This window comes from Calypte anna, chromosome Z (assembly GCF_003957555.1).
Source record: "Calypte anna isolate BGI_N300 chromosome Z, bCalAnn1_v1.p, whole genome shotgun sequence".
Taxonomy (NCBI): domain Eukaryota; kingdom Metazoa; phylum Chordata; class Aves; order Apodiformes; family Trochilidae; genus Calypte; species Calypte anna.
The window spans coordinates 70,188,573-70,206,135 of record NC_044274.1 but is presented as its reverse complement, the minus strand read 5'-3'; the positions used below and the strand labels follow the sequence as shown (position 1 = coordinate 70,206,135).

The window sequence follows — 17,563 nt, the reverse complement described above, 5'->3', positions numbered from 1 at the left end:
TCATCTAACCCTGAGATGAGTGGGAGAGCCTGATCCCTCCCCTTATATCTGTTTGTCCATCTAGCATCTGAACTCTTTTAAAAATCGAGGTGTCCTTTACATGGATTTGATGAATTGTACTCATGACAAAAACTTGGCATGGCTTTAAGGTGCTCCAGTATGTGAAGGTCACAACTATTTAAAGATTGGGCCACAAGTGCGCACACAGAGGTGTAGTAGATGTGCTAAGCTGCTGCATGCTTTTATTTTTTTAAATGCTTGCCTACTCTAATAATTGCTTTTGAGATATGACAGTGCTCATGTTCTGTCTTGCCAGCTGAAGGGCTTTGTTACCAACTAGCTAGAAACATGAAAACTTACATATCCTGCACAAAATAAAGCAGATGACAGTCATTTTCAATTAGAGCACAGAAGTGTGAAGTCTCAACTTGGTTTTCTATTTTCGCCACTAAGAAAACATGGGTATTACTGGGTAGTTGGGTGCCGTGCTGGGAGACCAAAATTGTCTGCAGGAGAGGCATAACAAGGGTGCAACCCATGTAACTGTTCCATATTTCTTTTCCTGCTGTGCTTCATGCCAAACCTGAGTCTGAGAAAGTATTCCTTCCCCAACGTTACTTGGGCTCTGCTGCTGACACTGCCGAGCATATGTGCCTCTCACCACCCCATGCAATGTGCTTGGCTCGTGTCTGGCTGCCTGGTGGCTGTAGGCACACCACTATTACTGTCATTGTTGTTGTTGTTGGTAACTGTCTGTCCATTGACACTTGTCCACTTGGTAGCTCGTTCTCTCCCAGGCAGAGCAGGGCGTGAAGAGACCCGCAGTCACTCAAGGGTATTCTCTGGGGATCTGGTGCAGGGTGCTTGTTAGAGCTGCCTCAGCTTTGTTATGCTCTGGCCGTGCTTTGAGCATCCATGTTTTAAAAAAGTGCAGTTGAACTGAAAAGGCATTTTTTCACTGGCAACTACAGAACTTTGGAAGTAGGTCAGTGGCCCAATGAGATGTTTATAAGGGAAAAGACTGCAAGACCAAGGACTTGTATCAAAATAAACCGAATGTATATTTATCACTGTTGCTTGAATTCAGTCGTTTGGTTTTATCACGCGTGCTGTTCCTATTTCCAGTACCTTAATCTATCATAAAAATAATGGCCAGTGCCTTTATAAACTCTCCTGCTGCTCTCTAAGGACTGTAAAAGTTAGCTATCTACATAGAAATTAAAACAAGTATCTGCAAAGTCCGGTTTTACTTCCAAATTATTGCATGTGCTTAATTTGGATTCAGGCTCACATACAGTGCAGCCCTTTCAGTCTGGTTTTAAAAGCCAACGAACCTATTAAAAAAAAAAAAAAAAAAAAAAAAAAAAAAGCAAAAAGCAAAAAAGCCCTGTTCTTTCCCACACTGTTCTGGCAATGCTGAGTTTCTATGGGTCAGCCTGACAAGACACCATCTCCTCCGGCTGTGGCTGGGACTCCTGTGAGGAGGCAAGGGCTGTTGTTTTGTTATTGGTGTGTTGTGTTTTTTTTTCTGGCCAGCGTTTTCCATTTGGGTTCAGGAGGTGCTGCCCCGAACTTTGCCATCGGGATGGCTCCCGCACTTCCCTGCGGGGCCGGAGAGGGGTGTGTGTGTGTGTGTGTGTGTGTGTGTGTGTGTGTGTGTGTGTGTGTGATGGGGCGAGGGGGGGGATGGTGTGAACCCACACGCTGTAGGATGCAAAGCCTGATGAGTTTGGGAAGTTGGGCTGCTCAGCAGACGGAGGGCTCCGGGAGAAGGAGCTCGGCAAAGGTGCGAGGAGCTGGGGCAGAAAATCCTCGGGGGTGGGTCCTGGGGGGGGGGCAGGTGTGAGGGGTTTGGGGATGCGGACGCTAAAGGGTCAGCGACCCCCGTGCTGCGGGGACAAGGGCGATGGCCGCGGGTCTGCTGCTCTCCCCTCCCGAATCCCGCCCGGGGGGTGTGGGAGCGGAGCGGTGCTGGCACAGCAAAAGGGACATTTCACAGCCACCTCTGTCCCCCGGGGGCAGCTCTTCCCCGGCTGGCTTCGTCCCCGCCGCCGCTGCCCGGGCTGATGACCGTCCGCAGATGCGGAGCGCAGCATCCGCGCAGCCCGCGGCGGAGCTGCCCGGGCTGTGTGCTCCTGGCAGCCCTTTGCAGCGGTCCTGCTGCCTTCCTCATGCTACTCTACCTCGCCAGAAGGGGGGAAAGAAAAAAAAAAAATTCTGCACCGGCTCGCTGTGTTGTCTTCCCTCGGTATAATAAAGGATTGTCATTAGGTTTGCGTGTGGCATATGCCATTACCCCCACCGTAAAACTAAAATTAGCAAAATGTCAGGAATGGAAAGATTGATTCACCCAAGATGCAATTATCATTTAAAAAGTGCTTGATTGAGGTGCTGATGTTCAGTGATTTATTCTGCATACCATATACATAATTAAAGTAGTGTGGTGGAGTAATTTATCAATCTAGTTTAGACTAGAGGGGCAAGGAAGGGAGCTGCTGCCGCTGTTGCTGCTCTATGTTTGTTTTATTAAAACGCTTTCGGGATCTGATCCCGCCCCCTTTTTGCAAGAGTGAAACTGATTATTTCTCCAGCTCGGGAGGAGAGAGTCATTCGTTTGGGATTGTGGGAGAGAGAGAGAGAAATAAAGAGCCGGAGAAGGAGAAGAAAAGGGAGGAAAGAGGGAGCGAAGCAGAAAAGGACACCTCATCAGGCGTGTAGTTCGAATCCCGTCCTCGCCTCCCCCCTTCCCCTCCGCGATGTTACAAAGGCTGTGAGCTGCTCGCCTTTTCCCATTCGCCTGCTGTCACTTCCTTCCTGGACGCTTTCAGGACGAGTCCGGTTACTTTTAATCCGACCAGCAGCTCAGCCACTTTCTCCTCCTCCAGGCTGCACACACGCATACACACATACACACCCCAGACGTCTTCTGGCTGCTTATTGGATTGACTTTGAAGGTTGAGTGTGTGATTCAAGGAGGCTGCATGCTGAACCAGGTGGTGAATATTTAAGGCTGGAAGAAGTAAAGGGATTTTTTCTTTTTCTTATGAAAGGAAAATATCTCAAGGACTAGTCTGATCATCCATACAGCTAAATGTTTATAATGTAAGTACATGTGAAATTCAGCATCGGAATAAAATATAGTGGCTATGGTACAAAAACCCTACATACAGTGGCTATTGCATTTGAAGAATGCATCAGACATTGTATGTAGACTGGGACTGAGGTTGCTTGCAGGCTTTTAAAGTCTGCTAAGCGCACTGTCAGTTTCTTAAAAGTAACTTTTCAGCGAAGTAACTTAGTTAACTGTCTGGTAAATTATTGCTGACTTGTCTCTATCCATGTCTTCAATATTTAAACTTTGATGAAGTTAGCTTACATCATTTGTGTGCTTGATATTGTGAAGTGTTTAAAGCTTATTTAATAGTTCACCAAATGCTGTGACCTTACGGTGCTTGCACCCTGATTTATCAGACTAAGGAAACAATCCAGTTTGAGTGAAATGCTCTTAAACTTAATTGTATCATAGGCTCTTTAGCTCGGGAGTTGAGGTAATGCATGCTTCCAAGTGTTTTAACTTTGTGCATCTTTCATTTGAATACTTAGGTTTCAGATGGAAATACCCCTTGTATTGATGTGGGAATTTAAGTCATAGGATGCAAACCTCTTTTGCAGAAGTATACTTTGGTCTTTTAGTAGCACTTTGAGTAATCTTTATGTTTTTTAACTTGAGGGAGTAGAGCTAATCGGCCTTACAAAACTGGCTGGTTTTGTTACAGTGCAGTTACTTAAAGGCTAAGATAAAGTTTAATGTAACTGAGAGACTTATAAGACTATTGGTGCATTATGTAACTGTAATACTTACTGTTTCCCATAAAACTTAGTGTGACCTTTTGTCAGACTTAAAAACAAAACAAGTATAAAGACAAGCTAACAATTCCCTTAAAAAAAAAAAAGCTGCACAAAGCAAAACAAAACTTAATGAATCATTGTGGAAACCTAAGCATTGTCTTATAGAACAGTTCTGTTTTCTGTCTTGTATTTAATAATTATTATTAGCAAATACATGTATCCTGAATTAAATACTGTAATACACAACTTAAGACTGAACCTTTAAGAGATTTAAGCAGAGAAAGGCACTTTGCTGATATTTTACTGGTGATCAGAAAAGAATTATCTTGATACAAAATGCATTTTCCTAGCACTTATCTGACCATCAGCTTAATGGAAAATGTCCTAGTTTCATATTTTTATTTTAAAAGAAATACAAGATGGGTTATAAACCAATTATATTCGATGCGAATGTGACTAGATTTCTTTTATTGGCACTTTCCCGGGTATTGTGGTTGAAGAGTAAAGATGTTTATATGGAGTATAATAACTCTAATCCCTAGAGGCTTGGCAGGGCATGGAACTATAACCACCTGTGAACCAGTTCTAACCTCTGTATCGCATATATACTGGTTTCCAAATCAAACACCCCCAAAAGCAAATGGCCACTTTTGGGGTTTAAAATTTTGTTTGCTATTTATGATACATGATTTTAGGTGCCTAACATGAAATCAGAAAGCATGCAAGAGTTTCTTTACCACTTTTATTGAGATACCTTTTCTATCATTCCTTCTCTATTAATGGGTTCACAGTTCATATCAAGTCTAATGCTGAAGTCTTTGCTCACACTGAAGTCCCTTTGCAAGTAGTGGAAGATTCTTTGAAGAAGACCTTAAAAGAATGGCTCTTAATTCAGGGTGTCAGTGTTCCTTGTAGTGCACATTCTTTTATTTTAAAATCTTGCTTTTTATATATATTTGTATTAATATGCCCTACATAACTAACATGCAGAAGATGCAACCTGAACATGAAAATCTTTCACGTCAAACCTCACTTAAACCACTGCTCCCACTGACAAACCTGAGACTACTTGTGTGAAAATGAACAATTTACAGGATCGTGCCTCCTAGGAGACCTAAACCTCTTGCCTGTCCCATAGGTGTTTTAGGACAGACATGTAAAGAGTGTCATTTTTGATGTCCTATAAATGAATGCAAGGAACCAGGTACGTCTGTGTCCTCTTAAAATTACTTGATCAAGAAGAAGGGAAATTTAGGCTTAAGAGCCTTATAGAAATTGGTACTAAATGACAGTGTGTGGGATTAAGTCTTTTATAATTATGATCATGAGCTGCTAGTTTTGGAGTGTGATAAGAAAAAGCATAAATATACTTTCTTACTGGGAATGTTCTTTCAATATAAGATCAGAGATTTTTTTCTCATTTTTTTATAAATACACTTAATTTGTCTACCTGAAACACATATATTCAAAACCGGACTGGTACCTCTCTTAAATTGTTCTGTTTTTTAAAACATGTAAAATATAGGCAAAGTTCAATGAAGCTTTCAGAAGCTTTTAACAAAAGTTTACCTCTGAAAGACTTTGATAGGTCACTGTTTAGCAAAGAAATAAAACTACATAAAAACTTAGGAAGTGAGCAGGAGTTGTGAATACTATACTTCTGCAAACTCCATTTCTTTTAATTTTACTTTTGCCTATTACAGGTTAATTTATTTTTTTCACCGGAATAGTTCAGTTCATCAGCAGAGAAAGCTAAGGATATTTCTACATCTTATTGAGCAAGAAATCATTAACTGCTCTTAGGTGCTTGAAAGAATAAGCATTTGGGTTTTGATACTCAGACTCCAATCTTACCTGTTGGACGTGACTATTCTAAATTACATGGTAATATGTAAAAAAAAATCAAGTAAGGCGCAGTGGTATTCTTTTGAAAACACTAATTATGAAGATGTAATCTGAAGGAGTTTATAGTCTCTGTTTTAGCATTTTGAAGAATACCTAAAGCACTTATGTTTGTGATGAATTTTAAGATTTTAAAATTTTGTTGCATGATATCAGCAGAGGGATTTTGCTATGACCTCATTTAGGCTTTGCAGCAACTTAGGTGTAAAATACAAAAGATTCATACAAGGTATTCCAAACTGTTAGAAAACCTCAAGTTTAAGAGTAGGGTTAGTGTTACTGTATTTGAAAGGGATGAAAACGCAGTTTTGCATCCTATTTCAGAAATGAAACGTGCTTAGAAGAATTCTAGTCAGCAAATACAACTGATGGTGCAAGGGAAAAACCAAAAAAATTATTTTTTAAAATTTTCTGCTTTTGAAAGGCAATACCTGGGGACTCTGACCAGCCTAAAGGTAAACTGATGGTCAATGTTGCATGTGGACATGTGATTAAAAGCTGGGGTCTTCAGTCCTCGACTTTAATCCCACTGTCTCATTGACTGCAGTGCAGTACAGCTTGTCTGTTCACTAGAATGTGTCATCTTTAGGAAATCAGAACAGCTTATAGAGGCGATTCACAAAACCAACAGTGACAACAAAGTCTTATGTGACTCACAATAGAAGGATTAGGCAGTTCACATGTCATTTTGATTGGGCAGAGATAAAAGCTGGTTTCTGCAGCATGGCAAGGCACACTTCAATTTCAATTGATTATTTTATAAGACATCTATAGCTCTGTTGCTTAGTCATTGCTAAGTGCAATTTGAAGGACAGAAAACTCAATTTTGACATTACTGGTTTTGTATGACTTTATAGTAAAAGATAGAGCAACTTGTACCACTGTTATACAATTTTTTTAAAATACTGTTTAATTCAGTGCAGTTGGGAAACATATTTAAAATGAAGTAGGTGATTGTCCTGGGATTTTCAAAAAACATTTTTGTCTAGGTGATAGCCTGTCATAGCAATTAAAAGTTCTTAAAAGTGACTAGGACTATACTTGCCCTATTAAGAGATTATGTGAGAGTGCATAAAACATGCCAGGGCTTTGCAGATTTGCCAAAAAAAGTATAATATGGAGAAGCAAGTAAGTCATCTTAGTTTACCTCTATTCTGTTCTTTTTAAAAATTTAATATGATGTAAAACTATACTGCATGTTGCGTATGTGAACACAGTAGTCTGGGTTGAAAGCAGTTAGGAAATTAAATGCTGTCCCTATATTATTAAATATGTCATTAAGCAGTGAGAATAGAGTTTCAGCTATTTGCATAGTTTAGTTATAACCATAACCTACAGCCTTTAACATTTGGAAGTATGAAACTTTGAAGTTGATAACTTCTATGCTAATTTCTTACCATTTTTCAAAAGGACTCTTTTTTTCACCCAACTGATGCCTCCTAGTGTTTCACATAATAAAACACTAATGAGTCAACCATAAATGTAAACATTGTTTCTTTCATTGTCTTTATCTTAAGAGATACATAAAATTAATATTTATGTATTTAATTTTGTGTGTGTTATTATAATCAGACAGGAAGCTCCTGTAAATTCAGATGTTTCATCTTAATGGACACTGAAAGCACATTTTGATTTCCTTTCATTCTAGCTTTGCCTCGATATATTTTGTAAAGTTTGTTATATGTGAAGTACATTTTCTTTTTCTCCTTTTGTATCCTAATTTGTATTACGTTAACTTCTCAGCAATATATTTTGAGGCTCAAAGGGCAATTAAAAAATTCTGGCAGGATAATATTTTGAAAAGTAAGCCCTTGGAAATAGGCAATAATTGCAATAGCAGAAATGTCTGAAATATCCTGAAGTAACTCACGGACCTAATAAGAGGAAAAAGACTGGTCTGAGACATGCTCGCTCATTACAGTCCTTAAAGAACAGTTACCACATTTTGTAGTTGTTTCTGGTTATTTTACTGATGTGTAAGGAAGAAAACTGTATTAGGACAGTTTTCAAATGTGCAGAGCATGCATCTTACACTTTTGATTGTGTATGTTGATGATCAGTGCTTTTGAAAAGGAATTTGTGTATGTAAAATTATGAAACAGAACTTGGAGTGGAAAAGACTGAAATATAGTGACCTTTTCTTTCAAGCTCAGTCTGTCCATCTAACTTATAAATACGTGAAAAGTGTCTGATTACATTAGATTTGTGGCATACAACAGTAGAATTTTTTTTTTATTATTATTCATGAAAGGGTGTAATTTTCAAAAAGTTACCAATGTGACAAAATACAACTTCTGGTCCGCAGATAAACTGTCAGGTATGATCTATAAAGAAGCAGCCAAGGCTGAGTGCAATTTTGCAGATTTTAATGTTATACAGTTTTATATGAAGTATGAGATTAATGTAATGATTACATTGGAAATACAGGGTGTTATTCTAAGACTTTAAAGAAAAGCAGTGGAAATCCTAGATACTTGTTCTACCAAGTCTTAAAGAAATATGAATTTATTTTGCAGTTGCAAAATAAGTTTAACAGTTAATATGGGTAATAAGAATTTGTGTCCTCACCCAGGTGCCTGCTTACAGATGAAATAATTGTTCCCCACTGAATACAGAGAGTTAAATCTGTATGTGCAGATCTCAATCATGGGAATTAGTGTTAGGTTTTAGACTATATTAAAAAAACAGTTTTTAGGATTTTGTTCTGCCACCAACCCTGTTAGTATCATTCTTTTTTTTTTTTCTGCCATTAGTTTTAACCTGCAAAGAGACCTTCCTGAGGTCTGCCATATATTTAAGTTATCCTAGACTTTAAACTTTCGTGCCTCTTTAAAGAATTTCAAAGCGTGCAAATAGCACCCGTTTTTCAGCTAGGAAAGCTAATATGCAAAAGTGATAGAATCTTCTCAAATAGTTACATTGCTTCTTCCCTTGCAAAAAGAAAGTAGATTTGCAATACAGGGAAGCGTGGAGAAGAACCTTTAGGGAAGCTCAAGTGTAGGAGTATTAGTCTGAAATAGAGCTAAACAGAGCTCTGCTAAGTGATTTTTCCTTTTCCTTTTTACCGTGTTTTTTTTTTTTCTTTTGCCCACTTTGTAGCAACTAAATACATTTAGAATGCAGAAGTGCAGGAAATTCTACAAGTACATTATCCGACTTGTTCAGAAACAGCTCTGTATAAATTACTTGAAAATTATTTAAAAACAGACGAAATGAACACTGGTGCAAGAGGGATTCAGTGATCACACCAGCGAGGGCTGTAGCCTGGGCTGTAACCTGTCATTCCTTGAACAGGTGACTTTGGAGTCACCTGCTTCAGCAGGTTAGATGTACTAATCTCTTGCCTTCTGCCACCTTCCTGACGCTGGAAGGTTGCAGGAGTTTGAGCGGAGATCTTCAGAGATCCTGGCCAATACAGCAGGTCCTGGAAAGTCAGAGTCTGCAGCCTTTGTGTAAGTTAACCGTAAAGGAGCCCAGAAATTGGGGACAAGGTGGAACAGATGGCATAAAGCTCCTCTCTCTTTTCCCAGGTTATAAAGCACTGCTGATGCAAAACTTTGAATCCAACCTAACAGGTCTTCTCTGACTCTTGTTTCTTCAGCTGTATGATTGATTAAGTGAAATTGTATTATCATGAAGATTATTATTAACCAAATGCCAGTGCAGGAATCCACCCTCAGGTATTGCTGTCTTTTATCTCTCTCTCATCCTGTAATCGCAAGATGTACAGTTAAGTAAATTGAATTACAAGTAACATTATTTATGTTTGCTTTTATAGATACAGGACGCATGCCATTTGTGGAACCCGTGCTCAGTTAAATTTCACTATTTACTTTTAAGTAGTCAATCGATAGCTCTTAGCAAAGTATGTACAAAGGACAAGGAGGGAGAATTGTGAAATTGTTTATAAAACACATCTGCAAAAGCAAACATAATGCAGAACATTGTGCACGTGAAACATTACTTTAGTAGTATAAAAAACAAGTACCACAGTTGCATATGCTATTTATTTGACTTCTAATAAATTCTTCCCACAACTGAAAAATATATTGTGATATGATATTGTATGTGAAATAATCATGCACTGTTTTAATAATTTAGGTATTGTCGGTTCACTTCAGAGTTTAAAATGTTACAGAATGTATCCAACAGTGTAAGAAGCTAGAATACAGCACTTTTGATTTAAAAATTCTAGAAGGACTTCTCAGCATAGATATTTTCAAATAGTTTATTTGCAGCTGGGTTGAAAAACTGTCCCTAAATATCCATAGCAGAGGGGGACCGGGGGTGGGGGGAGGGTGATGTTGTAGAGAAACAACAGATGGGGGTTCTGTGAGCATCCTATAGCACTGGCCCATGTGTCCCCTACAGCCTATCATTTTAGCTTCAGAGAGATGCTGCCAGGAGCTCCCCTCTGGTTGCCCTAATCCTTAGGAATGCCTGGGCAGGTTGTAGTGAAAGTTGGTACTGTCTGAGGATATTCTGTGGAACCAGCAGGAGACAGTATGTTCTTTGCACTTACCCTCAGGCCTGCTTTGTCTCTGTCCGTCTGTGTCCTGAATTGGGCAGGACGATTGCTTATGCCTATATTGAGTAGGAGAAGTGGTAGAAACAGAAAAAAAAAAAAAAAAAAAGAGGAAGGCTTTTAGGAAGGTTGGGAAGACTGTGGCTACGGAATATTTGGTAAGTTGGTGAGCAAATGGAGGAGAGTGGACAGTGCATACTAGTCGAAACCTTGATCTTGTAGTTTCTTTCAAATTATGTTAGTGTATGGAATTCAGCTTGCTAATCCATAATTGTTGGGGATGTAGGGGAACAGTTTTGATAAAATAATAATGATTACTGTTTAAATGTATTCTTACCTATAAGGAACTAATCTTTAAAATAGTGTTTGATGAGAAACTTTTTTTGCGGAACCCTGAGGAGAAGCAATCAGTTTTTCCTTTATCTTGCTTATGTATATAAGATGCAGATAAGGAACTGATATAACAGCAGAGTGAAAAAAAATCAAGCTTATTATGCCACTGAAATAAATTAGATAAGTGTGAATCTTGCTTAGTCAAACTTCTACGTGGCACTTTTTTATATCAGAAGACCGAGTCAGAGAATGCATCCTTGCAGTGGCATACAGAATGTACAACTTTAACAAAAACACAGGCATATAAATTTTAGGCACTAGAAATATCACCATAAATGTTAGTGGGAGCCTGTGAACTGTTAGGCTCATTTAAAACCAAATAGGACAAAGAAGAATTTTTATTACTGTTCTTGGGGGCATACAGTGAAAGAAGTGTAACTCAGGTTTGATGCATTGCAAGTACTTGTGTTCATGCGATGTCTTGTTAGCAATTGGTAATAATTTAAAATATCTTTTTAGATTGGAATATAATACTCCATTTTTTCCTTAAAAAAAAACATGATGGGATGATTGGTGAGCTACCTAATTAAAGCAGAACTGCCCATGATTACATGTATAGAAATGGAGAATGCTTACCTATATCCTTGGTAGGTAGATAGGGATTATAATAGGATCTGGCATTTTTGTTTTGGTTTTGATGCTACTATTAAAAAAGATTATACATAGGACAGAAACAGAAGAATATTAATCTACATTTACTATAGTAATCTTGTCATACAAGTTGAAAATTTCCAATGCTTGGTATTGACAAAGTGAAATGCGAATCTGTCCTGAGTACACATTCCAGTACTTAAATCTCTATCCAGAAGGTTAAGTTTATTTCATTTATATTTCCAGTAGATATTGCCACAAGATGAGCATCATATTCTGTGGTGATCAGCAAAATAGTCATCTTGAAGGTGTCCTTACTGAGTGCTGTCTTTTCTGTAACTGCATGCTTTAAAAATGGAATTTGTCAGTGATAAAATACAGTGTTGATAGGCATAATGGTAATCCATATGACAGATACCAAGAAAGGACTAGAAGGACTGGTATTTTTTCATGGCATTTTAATGCTATTAGGATTTTTTTTCCCCCTGCTTCTAATCCCGTAGAAAAATACTTACTTGAAAGCATCAGGATTTCTCAATAGAGGCTGAGTGCATTATTTATTTAACTCTTGTGTTTTGCTTTGGTTTTAGGGTTTTGGTTTTTTGTTTCTTTGTCACTTAATAAAAGTATGAAGCAATATTTGATGCAGTAAAAAGGCATGACACAAAATAAAGATATTCTGGTCTGTTCTGAAGAGGAGTACTTGTCATGTATCTGGACAAGTGGTGATTTTCTGGTGCTGCCTTCTGTTACAAGTCGCTAAATGTCTGTAAAGCAGTAGCACTATGTTCTACCACATTTTTCTATATAAGATTAAAGGCAAACCTGTTGTGAGACCATCACTACTTCGACTACACTAAACAGGACATGGAATAACACTTTTGCAGATTTCTGATAAAAAATTATTTTGAGGATGGTCAGGAAGAAAGTATTTGTTCTCTCCTTTCTCTCTATTGTTTTCCAGATGTAATCGGAAGGAGGATCCTGTTCCACTAATGGATCAGACAATTGCTCTGTGATTTAAACATAATCCTAAAAATAGATGCTACATGTTTGATAGATATAAGTTCAAAATCAAAAGTTTTTTAAATCAGAAGGAAGCTATAGGCATCTCATTTTGTGAGGTTCCCCTACTGATATTGGTGAAAAAGAATCGTCAGTATTCTACTTCGTATGTTGGTCTAAATTCTAATCTTACATGTAGAATGGTTAAATAAATACCCACTATCATGTCTGTTCAACAGAGCACATTTTTAATATATCATGGTCTAAACTGGATATCCAAGATTAAAATACAATTTTTCAATTAAAAAGTAAACTTGGTGCACATGCATTTCCAAAGTGTACTTCAAATTTTAAACAAGTTTATTGAGTATAATAATCTCCAGTGACAATTGCAACCTGTCAGTGATGATTTCCTTAGAAGACCAGGGAGCAGGATCCTTCAATATGAGTCCCAATACTTGAAAACAAAACGTGAATTTTAAACAATATATTGTATATCTTCAACATACAATTCAATAATCATCATCCCTAAAGGGTTACATTATTTGATGCAACAGATGCAAAGTAAAAAAGTCTGCAAACGAAGTGCAGAAACTGCACAACAGCCTGATGCATACAATAAAAGAAAAGGACTCAGCACCCGTAAATGTAATTTTAAATACAGCTGCAAACTTTGTTCAGTTCTGTTTTGCAATGCCTTGGTTCTCCAAGGACAAAACATGGGTGGAAATTGGCAACTTTAGTAAGATGCTGTAAAAGCTCAAGTCTATTCAGCACACCAGGTTCTATCCATGTAATTAGAAAGATCAATATGAAAAAAAGGAGTTTAGGTTTTACTTTGTGTCCTGTTGTCTTCTGGAATCCATATCCCCAGATTAAGTCTATAAATTCTTTATAAGCATTGTTTCAAGTTTCATAGCAGAAATTTAGGATTTGAGAAACCTGATTTGAAGTACTTCCTACCCTTAATTTCAATCAGCTCACAGGAAAGATGATAACCTCATTCTGGAAAGTTCCTTAATCGGCTGGTTATAGAGTATTCTAGAAGAAAATGACTCTCAGTTTCCAAACATGAGGCCATCCCATTTTGTATAGGTACTGAAATATTTGTCAAATGAAGGTCTGTAGTTGAGTCGTGTTTCACTGGAACGCCATAGTTCTTAAGCTTGTGAGTTTGGTCCCTTTTATCTTTCTTACTCAAAAAAAAAGAAGCCTTTCTGTGCTTCTGGTCTGTAATGTAGCTTAAAACTAAACAACCAGTTCCCTGCCATCCTTCCTATTGCATCGTCTATTATGTTTGATTTTACTTCATGAAATACAAAGGATAAGAGGATAAGTACGATCAGTTTTATCTTTACAAATGAACTCATCTAACTATGTGAAACTACATATTTTACAAATACCTCAGTGTCATTCTGAGTTTTTAGTCGCCTCATTTGTCCATTTGGGTTTTTTGCCTGGACTGAGGCACACCATGAGAGCAAAGCTCCGGGAACGAGGATAGGAGTTAGAAACACAAAAAGGTGTTTGAATACGAGGACACCAAGCATGCTGTAAATGCCTATTGAGTTGATTATGGGTTGGCTGAGGCAGGAAGCAGAGCTTCAGGGCGCGATAAATTGCTCAGGATACCTACAAAATTTTAATAAACCGTCATGAGAACAAATAGTTCAACAATAGCCATTATGTGCATGTTGTCCATCATCTTCAGGAGAGCTTGGGTGGTCCTTTAGGAAGGACCTTGTGGCCTAGCATGCATGCCTCTTCAGCCAGTTTCTTGTACATTTTATGTGCCTGTTGAATATGTGGGTGTGAATCCAGACCTGACTTCCTGACCACATTATTATGCTTGAATTAATGAAGAAGAATAACAACTCTGGTTAAAAGTTGTGCCAGTATTCAGTCTTGACTAGTATTTATCCAGGAGGTTGAAACAGCTTGTAAGTTGTACAAATGTGCTGCTTTTTTTTTCTTTTATTTTGACTATAATTGGGAAATTCCAATTTCATGAATACAAAGAGAACTTAAAGCCATGGACATTAATATGTTTAGTTAAGAGAATTTCACATGCAAGTGAATATATGAAGCTATGTCCTCTGCTGATGTATTGCAGCATAATTCCACTGACTTGATGACCTACTTAAAACTGCTTTATATACAGAATTACCATTCATGTCGTTAATTAACATCTACCTCTTTTTCTCAGTTCCACTCTGACTCTCCTTCCAAGCTCATTAGAAACAAAGATTTAAAACATTTAAAAGATCTTATCTTCTCTTCTGGACCACACTGGGAAGAATACGTAGAGATCTACCAGTTCTTTGGTCAGGAACATTATAAGCAGTTTAAAATCTGTGCATGTGCTGCTGCCAGTCACACATTCCAAAATGAGATGGAACATGAAGGTGCATTGTATGCTGTTCTAGAGCTTTTCTCACACTTGGCTAGTATATGTTACCTTCTGTCTGCTGGATGTTAACTGTGCTATGTAACCATATTTATGAGTTTCATAAAGACCAAATAATTCCAGTTTATGAATGTGTTTCTGAAGCATCATCAGAATATTGGACAGCTACTGCATATGGAATGCATAACAGACTGAGACCACGACCTCATGAGGCTTCCAGATGCTCTAAATAGATGACTTGGGCTGCCTGGACTATTAGGTACTGTACTAATCTTTACTCAGCTTGCAGTCACATCTTATTCCTGATATGTAAAACCAAATAGTGTCTACACTGAAAAAAAAAAAAAAAAAAAACAGACAAAAAACAAAAAAAACCAAAACACCACTTTCACATCCGTTTGGTCTCTCTTCAGATGATTAACTGAAAGGGTAATAAGCAATGTAAATTACCTTACAACAGAAATGAAAAATTTATTTTTGAGACTCAGCACAATTCCTGAATTCATTCCTCAGTGCAAGCATGCACTTCTGATGCCCTGGTGAGTCAATATCTGCGAGTGCTTTTTAACCATTAGTGAAGATCAGGTTCTTCTTTTATATGAGAACCCACAGCTACCACTATTTGTGGTAGCAGCTCTGTACTGAAGACTGTAAGTCACTGATTATTTTCAAAGAAATCCTGGACTTGTATTTTCAACACTAAAATTTGAGGGGACAGAAGCAGCAGTAGCAAAGCTGAGTCAGTCACCATTTGATTTGTGCTAATTTAGCTCGTCAGGCTCATCAGTCCTGTAATGCTAGAGTATTAACAACTGATTTTTTTAATGTCAGTTTTAGGTATAACTATTTTTGTTTGAAAGCAGAGCTAAGCACAGGGAGGATCTTCTTGCTTTTTAGGATAGCAGCCTGGGTTTGGGCACTGTGGAATTAGCTCACTCTTTCAACACCTACACCTGTGACGATTTCCCTTTCTTGGTGCATCAATTCCTTGTCTGTGGAATGAGGATGTCCTTGCCCTGAGGCAAATTCTGTAGGACCCAGACACTGTGGGAATGGTGGCCATATGAGTACCAGAGGAAGTAAACAAGACAACATAGAGGATAAATGAGTAGGTGCTTTTGGAAAGTTAAAGCAAAGCATAAGAGTCTGCAACAGGCTCTTGGATAACTTCAGTTCTGTTAGAGAAAAATTTTAATTAAAGTTTAGAACTTTCTGCTTCTTTCTGTCCATTTTTCTTCTATTCTTTAGTTGTTGTGCCAAGGTATCCATGTGTGTTTCTTCCACTGTCATCTGGCTCATTCCCAGCAGATGCACACAATCTGTTTTGCTGTCACTGACAGGGCTCAGTTTATGGAAAGAATGTGACAGAACATGCTGCTGTAGTCACTTACACAGGATTCTCTTTTCTAAAAAGTATCTGAGCATAAATTAGTTCTTTCTATTTTTTTTTTTTTTAAATATATATTATTCAGTCATAGGATTTTATCCAGGCTACGCTGCACCAGGTTAAACAGGGTATTTGTTTAAAATCTTAGCTTTCATTTGGTTCCTAGTTTATAAAATACAGATTTTCTAGCAATATATGTATGATATGGGAATCATCACAATACACCAACAGACTTCAGCTTCCCGTGTGGCCATTATCCTGGCCGGAACAAATGATATGTTCCCCAACTCTTATATAGAAAATATTGTGGTGTTTAATATTTAATAAAAATTTTATACTTCATAGAAGGGAGAAAAAAAAACCAAACAATTTAAACACAATTAACATTAGCACTTAATGTTTTGTTGTGGTAACAGCTACAGGTCCTGCAAGATATGACAGCCTGTGGAGCATGATGCTGTGCAAGTACAGCCCTTACCTCAAGGCACTAACAGCATGAACAAACATGGTAAAAAAGGTAGAAGGGAAAGAAAAAAAGATAATTTTGCTGTATAAGAATGGTTTACACTTCTTAGTGTTCTGTAAGAAGACTTTTTGTGTTAATTAAACTTTATGGGAGGTGTCTAACCAGTACAATACCATTTATAAGGTGTTTATATACCGTTTATAAGGGTGCTCCCATTATGACTTTGCCTCATCAACAGCTCAGATTTGGTAAATATAACTTTGACTTACTGCTTTGCTGCTTTCTACCTCTGTCTCAATGAGGACAGGGAGAACAGTAGCAAATTCCACACTGGGCTACTAAGATTACAGCCTAAGCTGTTAAAAAACTGTTAACATTAAATATGTATGGACACACTTGATGTTTATTAAAGAACAGATTTTTGTTTTACAAGCTGATGTAGCCTGTAATCCTATTATTTTCGTCCTTAATGATCTAACTTCTATCTTTGAATTGAATTTCGTTCAGAGTGGTTGATGTCTGTGGATTCTTTTTTTGTCTGGAGTTTAAAAAAAAATCTCCAGTGGTGGAAATCTCCATTAATTCCCAAAATCAAAAACTAGTTTTATGAGCTTAGTGACTTGGCTGCATTTGAAATAGCTGCATATGTACATTAATATAACTTAAATATGTTTAAATAAATTTGATCTGTATTGCTGGGATAGATTTTTAAACACTGTTTCATTTGGGGGAGTGCATTTATGTGCTTAAAACTCTTTATTCACATTTGTACCACACATAATTTCAGATTTATATTATTGACAGAGTATGTACATTAGAGATATCTAGAAATACACTCCAGTAGTAGACTGCCTTGTTAGCTAAGCTTGTGGTTTTTCTGTAAAATCACTTCCTATGATCATGTACATATATTTATACATATGTACATATATATATATATCAGTGTGCTTTATATACAAATATATATGGTTTTGAAACTATGCTTGCATGCCTCTGGGTATGCCTTACACTGTAAATAAAACTGTCAAAATGTCTCTT

At 37.5% G+C, this 17,563-nt stretch overlaps 1 protein-coding gene across 17 annotated transcripts in view; it reads left to right on the top strand.

The window, feature by feature from the left end:
• The window catches only part of MEF2C (myocyte enhancer factor 2C), a 132,896-nt gene that overhangs the window by 11,589 nt on the left and 103,744 nt on the right, over positions 1-17,563 (top strand). The window contains exon 1 of one of the 17 annotated variants that reach the window (XM_030467303.1): positions 2,621-3,102. The exons of 15 other annotated variants lie outside the window; for them this stretch is intronic. The gene's annotated coding sequence lies outside the window, so the exon portion shown is untranslated. Of the gene's footprint in view, positions 1-2,620; positions 3,103-17,563 lie in introns of those variants that run through there. One more of the 17 variants, XM_008492123.2, reaches the window with a different exon arrangement.